The sequence below is a fragment of the Phyllobates terribilis genome, unplaced genomic scaffold (assembly GCF_046119375.1).
Source record: "Phyllobates terribilis strain yellow unplaced genomic scaffold, ASM4611937v1 Scaffold_3__8_contigs__length_932513732, whole genome shotgun sequence".
NCBI classification, from domain to species: domain Eukaryota; kingdom Metazoa; phylum Chordata; class Amphibia; order Anura; family Dendrobatidae; genus Phyllobates; species Phyllobates terribilis.
The window spans coordinates 7,751,623-7,767,377 of NW_027362763.1; the positions used below are offsets into that span (position 1 = coordinate 7,751,623).

At 54.8% G+C, this 15,755-nt stretch overlaps 1 non-coding gene across 1 annotated transcript; it reads left to right on the plus strand.

Moving 5' to 3' along the window:
• The first annotated feature begins 11,086 nt into the window (after positions 1-11,086).
• TRNAN-GUU (transfer RNA asparagine (anticodon GUU)) lies at positions 11,087-11,160 on the plus strand. The gene has a single exon. It is a non-coding gene; the product is annotated as a tRNA-Asn (tRNA).
• The last annotated feature ends 4,595 nt before the right edge of the window (positions 11,161-15,755 follow it).

Below are 15,755 nucleotides of genomic sequence, written 5' to 3' on the forward strand. Positions count from 1 at the left end.
TAGACATTTGAAGCACAATTTTGACTGTAATAAATTGTGGACGTCATTTTGCATTTGCAGAGCCCCTAAGGACCAAAACAGCAGAAAACCCCCACAAGTGACTTCATTTTAAAACTTGACCAAGGAAAAATTCATCTATGGATGTGGGGAGCAACATGAACCCACAGGTGATTCACCAAAGTTTTTTCGGCAAAAATCTTGCCTATCCCCATAATTGTATCACATGAACCTACAATTCTCATTATATCCTCAACAATGTTAATGAGATACTGGGAGTTATTGTTACCAGCAATCATCAGACTGCAGACCATGAGAGAATCACAGTATTGATGAGACGTAGTCAGTATCACAAAAGCAAATATTTGCATCCAGGTGCCTTATAGGTGACATCTTCCCTGATTGGACTTGTTCCCATCGCTTTCGTCTCCATGTAGCACAGATGTCATGATGAGACTCCGCACCCAGAGCTCATCTCTGCAGACTTGCCTCTTCTCCATCTTCAGCAGCACATCCCGACATGGTGCCCTTAAAAATAAAAGTATCATTATACTGCCATATAAATAAAGATGTCTCCTATGCTGTGCCCCTGAATAAATAATTGCCCCTCACAGTGCTTCCTGCACAAAACATCCCCACAACAATGCCTCCATAATAGTCCCCCACACTGCCCCTTTATAAAATGTCCCTCACACTGCCCCTCACCATAATGTCCTCAGCATACTGCCCCTTTATATAATGTCCCTCACACTGCCGCTCTCCATAACGTCCCCCCACACTGCCCCTCACCATAATGCCCCCCCCCTCAATAACACTCTATATAATGTCCCCCCATATTGCTCCTCTCCATAATGTCCCCCTTTACACTGGCTCACTCCATAATGTCTCCCTTTCACACTGACCATCACCATCATTTATACCACCAGGTATAAATGAATAGCTGGCAACATTGAGAACCATAGACATTATGGAAAGGAGTTTGCTCCTCAATGAGCAGGTGCTCGCGGGGATAGATGTGGGGGAGGATGGTAGCACGGAGCTGCAGGACAGTGAGGCAGCTAGCTGGGTGACAGAAGTCAGAGTGTCAGGGAGGCTCGTCCTGTGATGGCACCCCAAGTTTACTAAGTTGGCAGATGATGGGTGTCAGTACAATGGTAGCATTATTGCTGCAAGATGTGTCCTCGAAAATCAGGAGGCGTGTCTACTCCAGTATAGAATAGAGCACATAAAGAAGTATATAAGTGCTGGGGACCATCATATATTAGCATTTATGTTTATTAATGGCTTAGCATGCGAGAGGTAGCGAGATTGGTTCCTTCAAAGCTTCTTTCGCTGATTTATTTTTTAATCAAATTGTTATAATCTTTTTACTCCTGATCTCATAGTTACCCCAGCTACTCCTTATTACAGTACGAGGCGACTATCACTGGAGAACTACAAGGTCTCAGTGTTCAGAGGTCTACATCAGCCGAGTAACGGCCCCGAGTGGTGACTGCTCCGACATTGTGCGTCTGAAAGGGGGAAGACCTGGGTGTAAGTACTTTCAGAACAAGGGATCCGGAACTGCCGGGGCTGTGCCTCTGGTTGCAGGGGGAAAACAGACTGTGAGCACAGGAGTCAGGTGACTGGGGAGCTGGGGGCGTCTCCAGGAAGTGGGAGAAAAAGGAGTTTTGCGTGGAAAAGCAGGGAGTTGACAGTTGGGGTCAAGCCCGACTAGAGGGAGAAGAGATGCAGGGTCTGTGGAGCCGAGCAAGTGAGGTGTAGTGTTATGGACTAGGGGCTCAGCAGGTCAAACCGGAAACCGCCCGCTGCCGCCAGAAGACAGAACAATGTTTAGGTGGGGAAGCCAGAAGAAAACAACACTGGCATCAGCCGGAAACTGCCTTGTGGGGAACAAGAGTCAGCTAAGTGAAAAACTGCCGATTACAACCATGTCGACTCTGCTACATCTAGCGAAACTGTAGATTTTCGGTTATAGACTGTTACCAGCTACTCCCCTTGTTGTCCCCATAATTGCCCTGTTACTCCCTGCATGGAGATTGACCCTGTTACAATAAATCCCCCTTGTTTAATAACCCTGTACTGGCTGCTCTGTGTTCCTGTGTCACTGCATCTAAAGTACCTGTATTACTCTTGGCGTAGTCGGCAGGATAGTATCCAAACGTCCTGTGCCCACCGGACTAGTGGGGAGGACCCCTGAGGCCTGTGAGACGGCGCCCGCATGGCGCATTGCAGTGGCGACAACGCTGTGGTCCAAGATGGCGCCGAACACTGACAAGAAGATGGCGGTCAGTGGCGCGAAATCCTCGGGAGGCAGAGAAAGCGCGCAAAGAAGTGGCCCGCCCTCCGATAGCAAGTGTGTGCTGAGGGGACGACCTGAGAGAAGGAGGCAGTCCCCAGAATTTTATCTGCAGGCCGGCAGATGGAGGGAAAAGAGGAAGAACGCCCGCCCCAAGCAGCACGATGGGGGTAGGAGGATCCTCGTGTGGAGAAGTGCAGGTGGCCTGTCGCCATTTGCAAGTTGGAGAGTGAATCTGAGTGGAAGACCGATGTTGCCGAGCCCTCCTGATACTTCCAGTGAGGCCCGTTGACAGTTGAAGAGAATTTTTCTTTGCTGAAAAAGGGTTTTACCCCGCAAGTTGAGGGCGTTGAAGCCGGTCAAACTGGACCGAAGTGAAGCTGCGATGGCAGTTGTTGTTTTCTCCCTTATACCAGTTGGAGCCTCGACATCGGAGGCCTGTTATGGACTTGGACTTTGATGACCTCAGCAATTGCCGCTGGGGTCCGGATTGGTGCAGCCTTGCAGGAGCAGGCACACGTGTGTGTAACCCCTTTAAATGCTTTAGTATCGTTGGAGAAGGAATTGTAGCACCCCGATGACTCGGCTGCTACAGGGGTAGTGCACCTCGAGCCAGAGGTGTGGTATTCCACTCCCGGGTAAGGATGGAGTGTGGGACTGAGCTCAGCTAGCTGCATGCACTACACTCATCCCATTTCCGGGGGACAGATCAATGGTACTCCCACTAGGTGAATGTGAAGGTACGACAGTGCCTGTCCCTGGCTGGAGTGGGAGGAGGGGTGGAACATCCCAGTAGTGTAGGGGCAGATAGGGGAGGGGCTCTGGGCATAGAGATAGGAGCCCATTGGGTGCTAGTCACCTGGGCTCACACATAGAGGGAGTATATATGGTGGGCACCATCTTAGGACAGGGTGAGTCAGTCAGTCGGTCAGTCAGTCAGTCAGTCAGTCAGTTTGAGGAGGGCTGACGGGGAGCTGTGGCTCCGGCTGGGCCCAGCTCCAGGGCCAAGCCTGCAGTGGAGAGAGAGGAGGAAGAAAGGCCCAGAGACGCAGAGCCAGAGGGAACCTTGAGATCCCACAAGTTACCGGGTGAAGGGTTGGCGGAAACGGGTACCGGAACCCAAACTGGTGGAGGCTAATGATCCTCAGCCAGGAACCGGAGGTCGTGGTCAAGTTTTGCCACGACCCTCACCATATCCACCAGGAAGGCACACCACGAGTAGGGTCAGGAAAGCCAGAGAAGGTTTAACCACCAAGAGGCCCGAGGGAGCCGGACAAAGGTGGATCCCTGGTGGGGACGGCCAGCAGAAAGAGAGAGAGAGGGGAGCTCAGGACCACGCTCCGGAACTGCCTGGGGGTTAGCCGAGTCCCGCACCTGGTGAACGCAGTACGGCTCGGGTGGTCACTCCCGGCCGAAGTGACTGAAGTACCATCTGTGAGTAAAAACCCTGAAACTGCACCATACGTTTCTGACTCTCCTTGCTGCACCATCACAACCCCCATCATCTACACCTGCTGCCCTGAGGCCATACCCCTCCCGTTGGGGGTTATACCATCCCCGCTGCACCATCCTTCCACCGGCCTCAGCGGTCTGCCCTGCAGCGGCAGCTCCAAAGCTGCATTCAACGGGTGGCGTAGTCATCCAACATCTACTGCTAATAGACTCGCCACTTAGTTTGACTCCCTGGGCACGGACCGGGTCACCACCACGAGACTACTACCCCCATCTGATCCGGCTCCGGGTAAGCCCCCGTGCGCGCGATGCCGCACGACACAGAAGGCCCAGGGGCGCATCAACTTTGGCGTAGTCGGCAGGATCACGTGCCCGCCACCACCGGGTACTGCGTGCCTGAAGAAAAGTTTATCTGTACCGTAAGAAGAAGTCTCCCGCCGGTTCCGGAGGGTCCCCTCCATCGGACCCCATCTCGGATCGTTTCCCGCCGTTTGCCCGCCATCTGCAGTCTTTTCCCGCCATTCACAGAGTTTCCCGCCATTGGGAGACGGTTCCCGCCATCTGAGAAGATTTCCCGCCCTGGCAGAGCGGACGCCATTATGGGCGTGCCAGAGGGTGGCAAGAGACTACCTCCCATCGTGGGCCTGGTCTCAGAAGAGCGCCAAAAGCAAAGACCGCCCCCACCAGCAGAGACTGCAATGATAGAGATGTCCATCAGCGTGGGGGGACTGCCCCTGGAACTGACAATCACCAAGTTGCCCCGGGACCACCCTCAGTGTGGGCGGATCAAGAACAAAAGAGTGAGGATGGGTGCAGCCTGGAGGAGTCTGGAGAGTTCGCACCCGGAGATGGAGGGAGAGTCAGGCAGCACCGACCCTGTGGTCAGGAGCCTGCTGCAGGCCGCCACCCCAGAAGGCCTGGTGGAGATTCTGGCACAGCTCCCCAAAGATCGGGAGCATGCACGGACCGCGCTGGAGGGCCTGGCTCGGAAGATGGCCCGAGTACAGCGAGAAGTACTAGCTGAGTGGAGCAGAGAGATGGCCCTGCAGGCTGGAACCCGCCAGCAAAGGACACCACCCGCAACGAGGAGCACGCCTGCCCCTGAAGCCGGTGCGGAAGGGATGAAGGCCGGAGACGACGCCGTGGAAGGAGCTGAAGAGACGGAGGCAGGTAAAGGGGACGTTACTACCCCAAGCCCAGCAACCGTAAGCCTGCCCCAGCTCCCCGTCGCAGAGCCCGAAATCCCACCGACCGTGCCCGTTGCTGCACCGCCACCGCTCCAGACTAGGCCTCAAGCAGGAGCCGCGGCCAAGCCCCCTGTGACGTCACGCGCCTCAACCCCGAGCGCGGCCAAGCAGGAGACGCCACCGGCCTGGTCGCAGGGCCGAGTATCCCCGGGCGCCGCAGTTCCAATAGAGCCCTCTATCTCCACCAAGTCACTGGCCTGGTCGCAAGGTCGAGTACCCCCGGGCGCCGCAGTTCCAACAGAGCCCTCTATCTCCACCAAGTCACTGGCCTGGTCGCAAGGTCGAGTACCCCCGGGCGCCGCCGTCTCAGCAGTGCCCTTCACCTTTAAGGTGCCACCGGCCTGGTCACAAGGCCTGGTGAATCCGGGCGCCGCTGCCATCACCGCGCCCTCAACCCTCAAAGTCCTGCCCTTGGGTGAAGACCTGTTCGCCCAGCATGCTTGCCCGGATGGGCAGCCCTTTGAGTGGCCACCGGAGTACTACCATCCCCGACTCCGGAAGGAAGGGCCCCTGTGTGAGCCCCTGATCCCGGCTCCGGCACCCGCCAAGATTACCCCACTCCCGTTGGAGGAGGCGCAGTTTGCATGGGACCCCACTGGAGAAAACCTCATCGGCTTCACCCAAGAGACCCGGGCGGCCGCAGCCGAGCGTGCGGAGTGCTGCCGGCAACAACTGGAGGTCTTCGACAGGGAGCGGCGAGAGAGGCGGGTCCGCGAGGAGCGGCTGCAAGTTCAGAGTGCGGAGCAGAAAAGCCGGACCCGGCGAGACCGCCGTGCGGCCCACGGTCCCCGCGCCACCGGGACCGTAATTAAGTTCCAACTGGAGCACGGTTGGGGCTTTATCCGGGATCACCGAACCCCCGGCGACGTCTTTGTCACCCGCAGGGATGTCGAGTCTCATCTGCCGGAGGGACATCGCGGACGTGACCTTTACCTGGGTGACGAGGTCACTTTCACCCGGCACCAGTGTGCCAAAGGACCGTACGCCCTTCATGTACACCGGTTGACGGAGGAAGAGCTGCGGTATGAGGAGAATCAAGAGGACCCGGACGGGTTTGAAGATTACCCTCAGGAAGGAGCAGGAGGACGCCGTTACTGAAGTACGGTAAAGTGGAACTGTACATAGTTACCCGTAAGGTACTTGTCATGCTGCTAGAGTAAAGTGAGTTCCCCGTTGGGACAAGTGTGAACTGTTACCTGCTTCCCCTATCCTTAAACAGGCTGAGGACTGTGAGCAGCCATTCCCCTATTCCCACTGACCGAGGACTGAGAGCGGTCGTTCTTTCCCTTTACCTGGCCGAGGACTGAGAGCGGCCATACCCTGTATATAGTTGCGCTTTCTAAAGCGCCCCCTACCGGTTTTAAAGAAAAACTGTTTTTCTACAAGTGACTGTTGCACTTTACCTGGTCACAAGTTGCACGGTGGCCAGGGATCAAGAATGTTTCTTATGAAAAAGTTTTTATTATGCTAAAAGAGTTAATGATATTTTATAAATGTGTGTGTTCGTAATGTTTTATACTTGTAACGTTAAAAGAGAAAAGTACCTCCCATAAAGGGATGAGTGAAAGTTAAAATATCTTATATGTAAGTGCACTTTAAAATTTTTTGTATGTTTGTATGTTTTGCTCTTTTACAGCCCGAGGACGTGCTGTGGTTTACCAGGGGGGAATGTAGCACCCCGAGGACTCGGCTGCTACAGGGGTAGTGCACCTCGAGCCAGAGGTGTGGTATTCCACTCCCGGGTAAGGATGGAGTGTGGGACTGAGCTCAGCTAGCTGCATGCACTACACTCATCCCATTTCCGGGGGACAGATCAATGGTACTCCCACTAGGTGAATGTGCAGGTACGACAGTGTCTGTCCCTGGCTGGAGTGGGAGGGGGAGTGGAACATCCCAGTAGTGTAGGGGCAGATAGGGGAGGGGCTCTGGGCATAGAGATAGGAGCCCATTGGGTGCTAGTCACCTGGGCTCACACATAGAGGGAGTATATATGGTGGGCACCATCTTAGGACAGGGTGAGTCAGTCAGTCGGTCAGTCAGTCAGTCAGTCAGTCAGTCTGAGGAGGGCTGACGGGGAGCTGTGGCTCCGGCTGGGCCCAGCTCCAGGGCCAAGCCTGCAGTGGAGAGAGAGGAGGAAGAAAGGCCCAGAGACGCAGAGCCAGAGGGAACCCTGAGATCCCACAAGTTACCGGGTGAAGGGTTGGCGGAAACGGGTACCGGAACCCAAACTGGTGGAGGCTAATGATCCTCAGCCAGGAACCGGAGGTCGTGGTCAAGTTTTGCCACGACCCTCACCATATCCACCAGGAAGGCACACCACGAGTAGGGTCAGGAAAGCCAGAGAAGGTTTAACCACCAAGAGGCCCGAGGGAGCCGGACAAAGGTGGATCCCTGGTGGGGACGGCCAGCAGAAAGAGAGAGAGAGGGGAGCTCAGGACCACGCTCCGGAACTGCCTGGGGGTTAGCCGAGTCCCGCACCTGGTGAACGCAGTACGGCTCGGGTGGTCACTCCCGGCCGAAGTGACTGAAGTACCATCTGTGAGTAAAAACCCTGAAACTGCACCATACGTTTCTGACTCTCCTTGCTGCACCATCACAACCCCCATCATCTACACCTGCTGCCCTGAGGCCATACCCCTCCCGTTGGGGGTTATACCATCCCCGCTGCACCATCCTTCCACCGGCCTCAGCGGTCTGCCCTGCAGCGGCAGCTCCAAAGCTGCATTCAACGGGTGGCGTAGTCATCCAACATCTACTGCTAATAGACTCGCCACTTAGTTTGACTCCCTGGGCACGGACCGGGTCACCGCCACGAGACTACTACCCCCATCTGATCCGGCTCCGGGTAAGCCCCCGTGCGCGCGATGCCGCACGACACAGAAGGCCCAGGGGCGCGTCAGAATCGTGTCCCTGTAGACACAGGGAATGTAATGGACTTTGCCCGGATGCAGTTGGGCATGCAAAGGACACTTTGCAGCAATTTTTGCATTTCTTAAAGGGACATTTTTGTCCCTTAAAGGGGAAGAGATTTTTCGTGGGGTCTTTCTTTTGTTTTTGTTGCCTCGTCAAGTGAGGCTGGATTTTGCATGTTTTGGACTTCTATGCTTCACAGCAGTGGACTCGTTGCGACTCCGCCGGAGCAGAATGTATGTGTGTGGGTTACCCCTTTAAGATGCACACATTGGGACTGTGTTTATGCTGTGTTTCTTTACATGGTCCCTGCATGTCTGAGGACGGCCATGTTTAAGAAGGGGGGGAGTGTAAGGGGGATGGACGCCACCACCCTTTTAAGAAGGACTTTTCCCTGTTATTATTCCCACGTGCAGCAGTAGTTGTCCCCGTGTGAGTGTAATGTCTAATGTAATGTTCATGCTTTTATGTGTTCTCCCTGTACTGTACAGTGCAGTAGTTGCCTAGTTACAGCAGCATGGCAGAGCTGGCCGGGGGAGGAGCGCAGCAGGGAGGAGCAGAGGCAGTGAGCTTAGAGACAGGAGACAGGAAGTCAAGGAGCAGTGTCCAGGCGGCCATGCCCAGGACAAGGTGTCAAAGAAGAGCTCCAGAGAAAGGGAGCTTGTGTGAAGACGGGGGTGTCCCCGCAAAGAAGGAGTCGAGGCAGTGTGGGCCGTAAGCCCACGAGAGAGGAACTGCTCATGACAGGTCGGGATCGAGGATAGGTCGAAGCAGTGGGGCTGTAAACCCATGAGTAAGGACCAGTGATGGTGTAAATGCACTCAGAGAAGAGGCCAGTACACGAGACATCAAGGGTCCATGTGAGTACCAGAGAGTCCGGCAGCCAGAGACCTGAGCCAGGGTTAGAAGTTGCACGGATGCAAGGACAGAGACTAGGCACTAAGCAGAGTCCGGCAGCCATATACCCAGGCCAGGGTTAGAAGGTGCGCGGGAGAGAGAGTGCCAAAAGCCCTCAGCAGGAGCTGAGGACTGAACAGAGGCTGTGGAAAAGGGATGTACATGTATATATCTATATCCGAGTAGAACAGCGAGAGAGGACAGGGACTGTGGAAAAGGGATAGGAGCCTTATCCGAGTAGCACAGCTTCCCTAGGACAAGAGACAACCAGGACAGAGGGTGTGCTGAAGGTGAGCGTCTGCCTGCTGTGATAAACTGAGTCGGAAGGTAGAGAAACGGCTTATTGTCCCTGCATAAGACCTGGGCCTGAGAATATCTGCTGCACCTGCCTGTACACTGCAATCTGTCAGTAAAGTTGGTTTTATTTAAAAGCACTGACTCTATCTATTTATTCATGTGCGAGGTGCCGAGGTGCTCGCTGAAGGTTGCTCAGTAGACTCGCCCACGGCTACCACCCCGTGCCACCTCGTTACACGTCCATTACACATATAATATCACAAAAGAAAGCAACAAACACAAAGAAACAATGGCAGATCCCCAGGAGGACACTAGTCCCAGATGTCACCAGAGGCAGTGTAGGTGGATGCTGGGGGTGATGGTGCAGGCGCAGCATAAATCACACAGGGTCAGTGATGCAGTACAGGGTCTTTTACTCACAGTTGTTATCCGAGTCACTTCTGCCGGCAATGACTGCCCGAGCCGTGCTGCGTCCACCAAGTGAGGAGCTCGGTCAACCCCCAGGCAATTCAGGAGTATGGCACAGGACCCCCTTCTGTCCTTTCCCTGGCTCATGCCCCACCAGTGACCAAACTTCTGTCCAGCTGCTGCGGATCTATGCGGGCAAACGTGGGCCCCGTTTCCCGCTATCCTATCTGGTGCCTTCCTAGCAGGTTTGGCGGGGGGTCGCACCAATAGATGATCACGACCTCCGGTCTTTGGCTGAGGGATAATTTACCTCCACCAACTTGGGATCCGGTACCCTTCTTCTGCCTGACCCTTCACCCGATATCTCGTGGGTTCTTAGGGTCCCTTCTGCCTTCTTGTTTCTGAGCCTTTCTACTTCTCTGTCTCTTCTCCTTCTTTCCTGTTCCTTCTTCTCCCCCTTCCCTCGGCCTCTTCTCTAGGCCTACTTCTCCTTCCTTCCTCCTCTCTGGCCCCGGCCTTTTCTCTAGGCCTGCCTTCTGAGCAGAGCTCCTACAGAGCCTCTGCTCCCTGTCACTTCTCCACTGAACTTCTCCCAGAACTAAGATGGTGCCCACCTTTTATACCTCCTCCTCTGTGTGTGAGCTCAGGTGACCAGCACCCAATGAGCCCCTACCTACGCTCAGAACCCAACCCCTATCTTCTCCTACATCACTGGGTTTTCCTCCCCCCTCCCCACTCCAGCCAGGGACATAGTCAGATGTGCCTGCATAAATATATAAATGGGAGCACCATAGAGCTGTCCCCCGGAAATGGGGTGTGTGTGCTGTATGCAGCTAAATGAGCCCTGGTCCATACTCCATCCTTACCCGGGAGTGGAATATCACACCTTTGGTCTGAGGTGCAATACCCCTGTAGCGGCCGAACCCTCGGGGCGCTACATATGATCTCAGCCAGGTATGTTTAACTCTAAAACGCTGCAGCATTTCAAAGAAAAACATATTGTAATGGCCCCCGGGGTCCGAGACGCGCTGTAGGAGATTGTCTTCAAACTGTTTTCCCATAGATCTTCATATATAAAATAAAATACAAGGAACAAAAAACACATCAAGCCCATATAAGAAGATCACATAAAAGTTGTGATGGAGTTTTATAAGCTCGCAGACAATACGACAGTGATGAAATGTATTCAATACCGTTATATTGTTTTCTAGTTAATAACAATATTTATTCACATAATACAACTATAGAATTTCTGAGGGAACAATTGAAACTTAATTTCCCTTTCCAGGAATCGAACCCAAGACCGTCCATATGAAAACCCGACATCATCCAGTGTTATAAAACCCAAGAGAGGAGCCACCGATACCTAAACGTAGAAACCTCCCAGGACATCGTCTGAGCGATCATAAGTCACTGGAATAAGAATGAGAATGTCTGAATGTAGAGGAAATTCCCAGGATTCTGTGGTGTCGTCCTCCGAACCAGGAGCTCAATAGTCACCATCAGCCACTAATGAGCAATGTGCACTGAGCGGAAATGTTGGTTATTTGCTGTTCAGGCAGAGCTGCTGAGCACAGACGTCTCTGTGGCGCAATCGGTTAGCGCGTTCGGCTGTTAACCGAAAGGTAGGTGGTTCAAGCCCACCCAGGGACGTCGGTGTCTTTTGCTTGGACAGCTACCCAAATTGCTTTATGTTGTCAATTAATAATTTTACAAAATTCACGGATTCTATGTAATTCGCATTTTTGTAATACAAGTAACGTGAACCCAGCAAAACAGCCTCTATAAGGCACAGATCTGTAATTAGTGTCCATCAGAAGAACTTCTCATGTAGTCAGCAGGATACAAACCTGCACGTGGAGACCTTAACAGATTTCTAGTCCTTTGTCTCCACCAAGCGACCAAGTGACACGGCTTCACTTGTCTCCTGGTAAATCATTCACAGAAAGTCACTTTTCTTTTTGGGCTTGCGCCATTCATTGGTATCTTATGCGCCAGTTTCTTCAGTGTCGCAGGCGGTTCTTACATTTTGTTGCAAAATCATTTATCATTTTTCTTTTCTCTCTTCTAAGAGTCTTTTTAGAGCAAAAAGTGACATGTTCGGCTAAAATGTCCCCAAACTTGCAGAAAAACTATAGACGTCCATAAATTCACTCCATGGGGAGACTGGAGAACATCTTCTAACAAAAATGTGTTGACTTTTTAAAAAGTGACAATTGGATGAGTCGAAAACATCTGGAACAGGGGTGGGGAACCTCAGGCCCGCGGGACATTGACAGCCCTCGATGGCCTTTTATCTGCCCCCGGGTAGATATCTGGGGACCCCAGTACTTGGGGCCGGCAGCTGTATTGTGACGGTTAATGTCTCCTCGCTCGGTGAGCACGTGTACGCAGTCTTCACTGCAAAATGCTGAGGACGTCAGGACATACTTAGATAGCAGGTAATTTATACCCCCCCCGAAGGATGGTGTAAATATCCACATGGACCCTGGAATAGAAAAGATTCCCCACCCCTGACGTAGAAACTCCAAACCTCGCCCACAATGGGGACCAGAAGAAAAAACAGGTGAACACAGAGGAAATATGTAGCACCCTGAGGATTCGGCTGCTACAGGGGTATTGCACCTCAACCCAGAGGTGTGATATTCCACTCCCGGGTAAGGATGGAGTGTGGAACTGAGCTCGGTAGGCTGCATGCACTACATACATCCCATTTCCGGGGAACAGGCCGACGGTACTCCCACTTAGAAATGTGCAGGTACGACCGAGTCTGTTCCTGGCTGGAGTGGGAGGGGGGTGGTACATCCCAAGTAGTGTAGGGGCAGATAGGGGGAGCAGCCTGGGTAAAGATAGGAGCTCATTGGGTGCTGGTCACCTGAGCTCACACATAGAGGGTGTATATAAGGTGGGCACCAACTAAGATCAGGGTCAGATGCAGAGAACAAGTCAGCCAGCAGAGGAGAAGAGAGACCCAGAGTGAGAGAGGAGAAGAGAGACCCAGAGGGGGAAACAGAAAAGAGGACTCCAAGAACCCAAATTAAATCCCCAGGTGAAGAGTCGGCACAGGGTACCGGAACCCAAGCTGGTGGGGGGGCAAAACACACCCCAGCCAGAGACCGGAGGCCGTGGGCAGCATCTGCCACGGCCACCCATCACGTCCACCCCGAAGGCACACCACATGAAGGGTCAGGGAACCCAAGGCCAAGGGTGTCCCAACAGAAGGCCCGAGGGAGCTGGACCTAGGTGGATCACTGGTGGGGACGGCCAGAGAACGGGACAGAAGGAGAGCTCAGGGTCACGCTCCGGACTTGTTTGGGGGTTGGCTGGATCCAGGACCTGGTGGACGCAGCACGGCTCGGGTGGTCACTCGAAGCTGGAGTGACCAGTACAACATCTGCAGTAAGTAAACACCCTTAACTGCACAACCCGACTCTGTCTTCATTGCCGTCTGCACTGCACCACCACAACCCCCATCCTCTGCACCTGTCCCCCCTGAGGCTATACCCCTCCCGTTGGGGGTTATCCCACCAAGCTGCGCACCCACCATCAGCCTCAGCGGACCCTGCTGCAGCGGCGGCCACAGTGACCGCATCACAACGGGTGGCGTAGTCGACACAAAAGAACTCTTAATAACATCTGTAGGACTGCCACATAACACTGAGCTTGACGCCCTGGGCACGGGCCGGGTCACAGCCGCTCGGAGACTACAACCCCCCATCTGATCCGGTGCCGGGTATTCCCCTCAAAAAGGAATATGTCCCAGGGGGCGCGTCAACTTTGGCGTAGTCGGCAGGATTACGTGCCCACAAAAACCGGGTACTGCGTGCCTGAAGAAAAGTGCAAGTTTACCTCAGAAAGAAGTCTCCCGCCGGTTCCGGAGGGTCCACGCCATCGGACCCCATCACAGGTCGTTTCCCGCCGATTGTCCGCCATTTCCAGCTTGTTCCCGCCATCTGCAGAGTTTCCCGCCACTGGGCGACGCTTCCCGCCAAATCCGCAGATTTCCCGCCTTGGAAGAGCAGCGGACGCCATTATGGGCGTGCCAAAGGAGGGCAAGAGGCCACCTCCCATCGTGGGCCAGGACAGAAAATGGCGCCAAAAGTGGAAACCGCCCCCACCAACAGAGACTGTGATGCTGGAGGTGTCTGTCAGCGTGAAAGAACTACCCCTGGAGCTGACAGTCACCGAGTTGCCCCGGGACCGCCCTCGAAGTGGGAGGAGACGAAAGAAAAGAACGAAGATGGGTGCCGCCTGGAGCAGTCTGGAGCGAGCACACCCGGAGACAAGAAGTCTAACGAGGAGTCTGGAGCGAGCGCACCCGGAGGCAAGAAGCCTGGAGAGGAGTAGCGGAGGAGCTTGCCCGGAGATGGAGAGAAAGCAGAACAGCACCGGCCCGCTGGCCAGGAGTCTGCTAGAGACCGAGGAAGGAGAGCAGAGCAGCACCGACCCGTTGGTCAGGAGCCTGCTAGAAACCACGACCCCACTAGGCCTAGTGGAGGTCCTTGCACAGCTCCCCCGAGACCGGGAGTGTGCACAGACTGCCCTGGAGGGCCTCGCACGGAGGATGGCCCGGGTACAGCGAGAGACATTGGCGGAGTGGAGCCGAGAGATGGCCCAGCAAACCAAGACCCGGAGCACGCCAGCCAAGATGAGGAGACAGACCGCCTCTGAGGATGGCGCGGGAGGACCCAAGGCCGGAGACGGCGCCGAGAAGGGAGCCGAACGCATGGAGGCAGGTAAAGGGGACGCCTATACCCCAAGCCGGGAAACCGCCCACCTGCCCCAGCTCCCCGTCGCAGAGCCCGAAAGTCCCCCTGCTGTGCCCGAAAACGCCATGTCACCGACACAGACTAGGCCCCGACCGGAAGCCGCCGCAGCGACCCCTGTGACGTCACGCGCCTCGACCCGGAGCGTGACAAAGCAGGAAATACCACCAGCCTGGTCGCAAGGCCTAGTACCCCCGGGCGCCGCATCACCAACAGCGCCCCCTACCTCCGCGGAGCCTCCGGCCTGGCCGCAAGGCCAGGTAGCCCAGGGCGCCGCCGTCCTAACGGTGCCCTTCACCTTCCAGGTGCCCCAGGCCTGGCCGCAAGGCCTGGGCAACCCGGGCGCCACCACCACCGCGCCCGCGCCCGTAAAACCAAGGGTGCCACACCTGGGGGAGGACTTGTTCAGCCAGCTCACATGGCCGGACGGGCGGCCCTTCATCTGGCCCGAAGAATTCCATGAGCTGGAACGGCAGCAGAGACTAGGGCCCTTGTGTGAGCCCCTGATTCCGGCTCCGAAGCCCGTGGCACGGATCTCGCCCCCGCTTGATGAGGCCCAATTTGAGTGGGACCCCACCGGAGAAGACCTAATGGGGTTCACTCAGGAAACCAGGGCAGCTGCAGCGGAGCGTGCTGAGTGTTGCCGACAGCAGCTCGAAGAGTTTGCGAGGGAGCGGAGAGAGAGGCGGGTCCGGGAACAGCAGGCCCAAGTACGGAGTGCCGAGCAGAAGAGCCGGACCAGGAGGGACCCCCGTGCAGCGCATTGTCCCCGCACCATCGGGACAGTGATCAAGTTCAACCAGCAGCATGGGTGGGGCTTCATCCGAGACAACAACACCCCCGGCGACGTCTTTGTCACGCGCAGAGACGTGGAGTCCCATCTGCCGGAGGGGCACAGAGGTCGTGACCTCTACATCGGAGACGAGGTCACCTTCACCCGGCACAAGTGTGCCAAAGGACCTTACGCCCTCCACGTACACCGCCTGACGGAGGAGGAGTTGCGGTGCGAGGAGGAGGAGCAAGAGGACCCGGACGGGTCTGAAGTTACAACCAGCTACAAGCAAAGAGCAGGAGGAAGACGCCGTTGAGTGCGGCAGAGCAGTAGATGTAAATAGTTACCCGACCGGGGTACAAAGAAACTGTTGCTACATATATATAGTCCCCGTTGGGACCAGCATGAGTGAACTGTGTACCCGTTATTCCGTATCCATACCAGGCTGAGGACTGTGAGCAGCCATTCCCTTTCCCTCCTTAACTGGCCGAGGACTGAGAGCGGCCAACTTCCCCTGTATATAGTTGCGCTTCCTAAAGCGCCCCCTACCGGTTTTATAGGAAAACCAGTTTTCCAGAGAGACTGTCGCACTTTACCCGGTCACACGTTGCACAGTGACCGGAGGAGGAGCCAGAGGCGACGAGAAAGTTTTATATATATAATGTTTTATATATTTTATATGTTTATGAAAAAAAAAAAATAAATTTGTA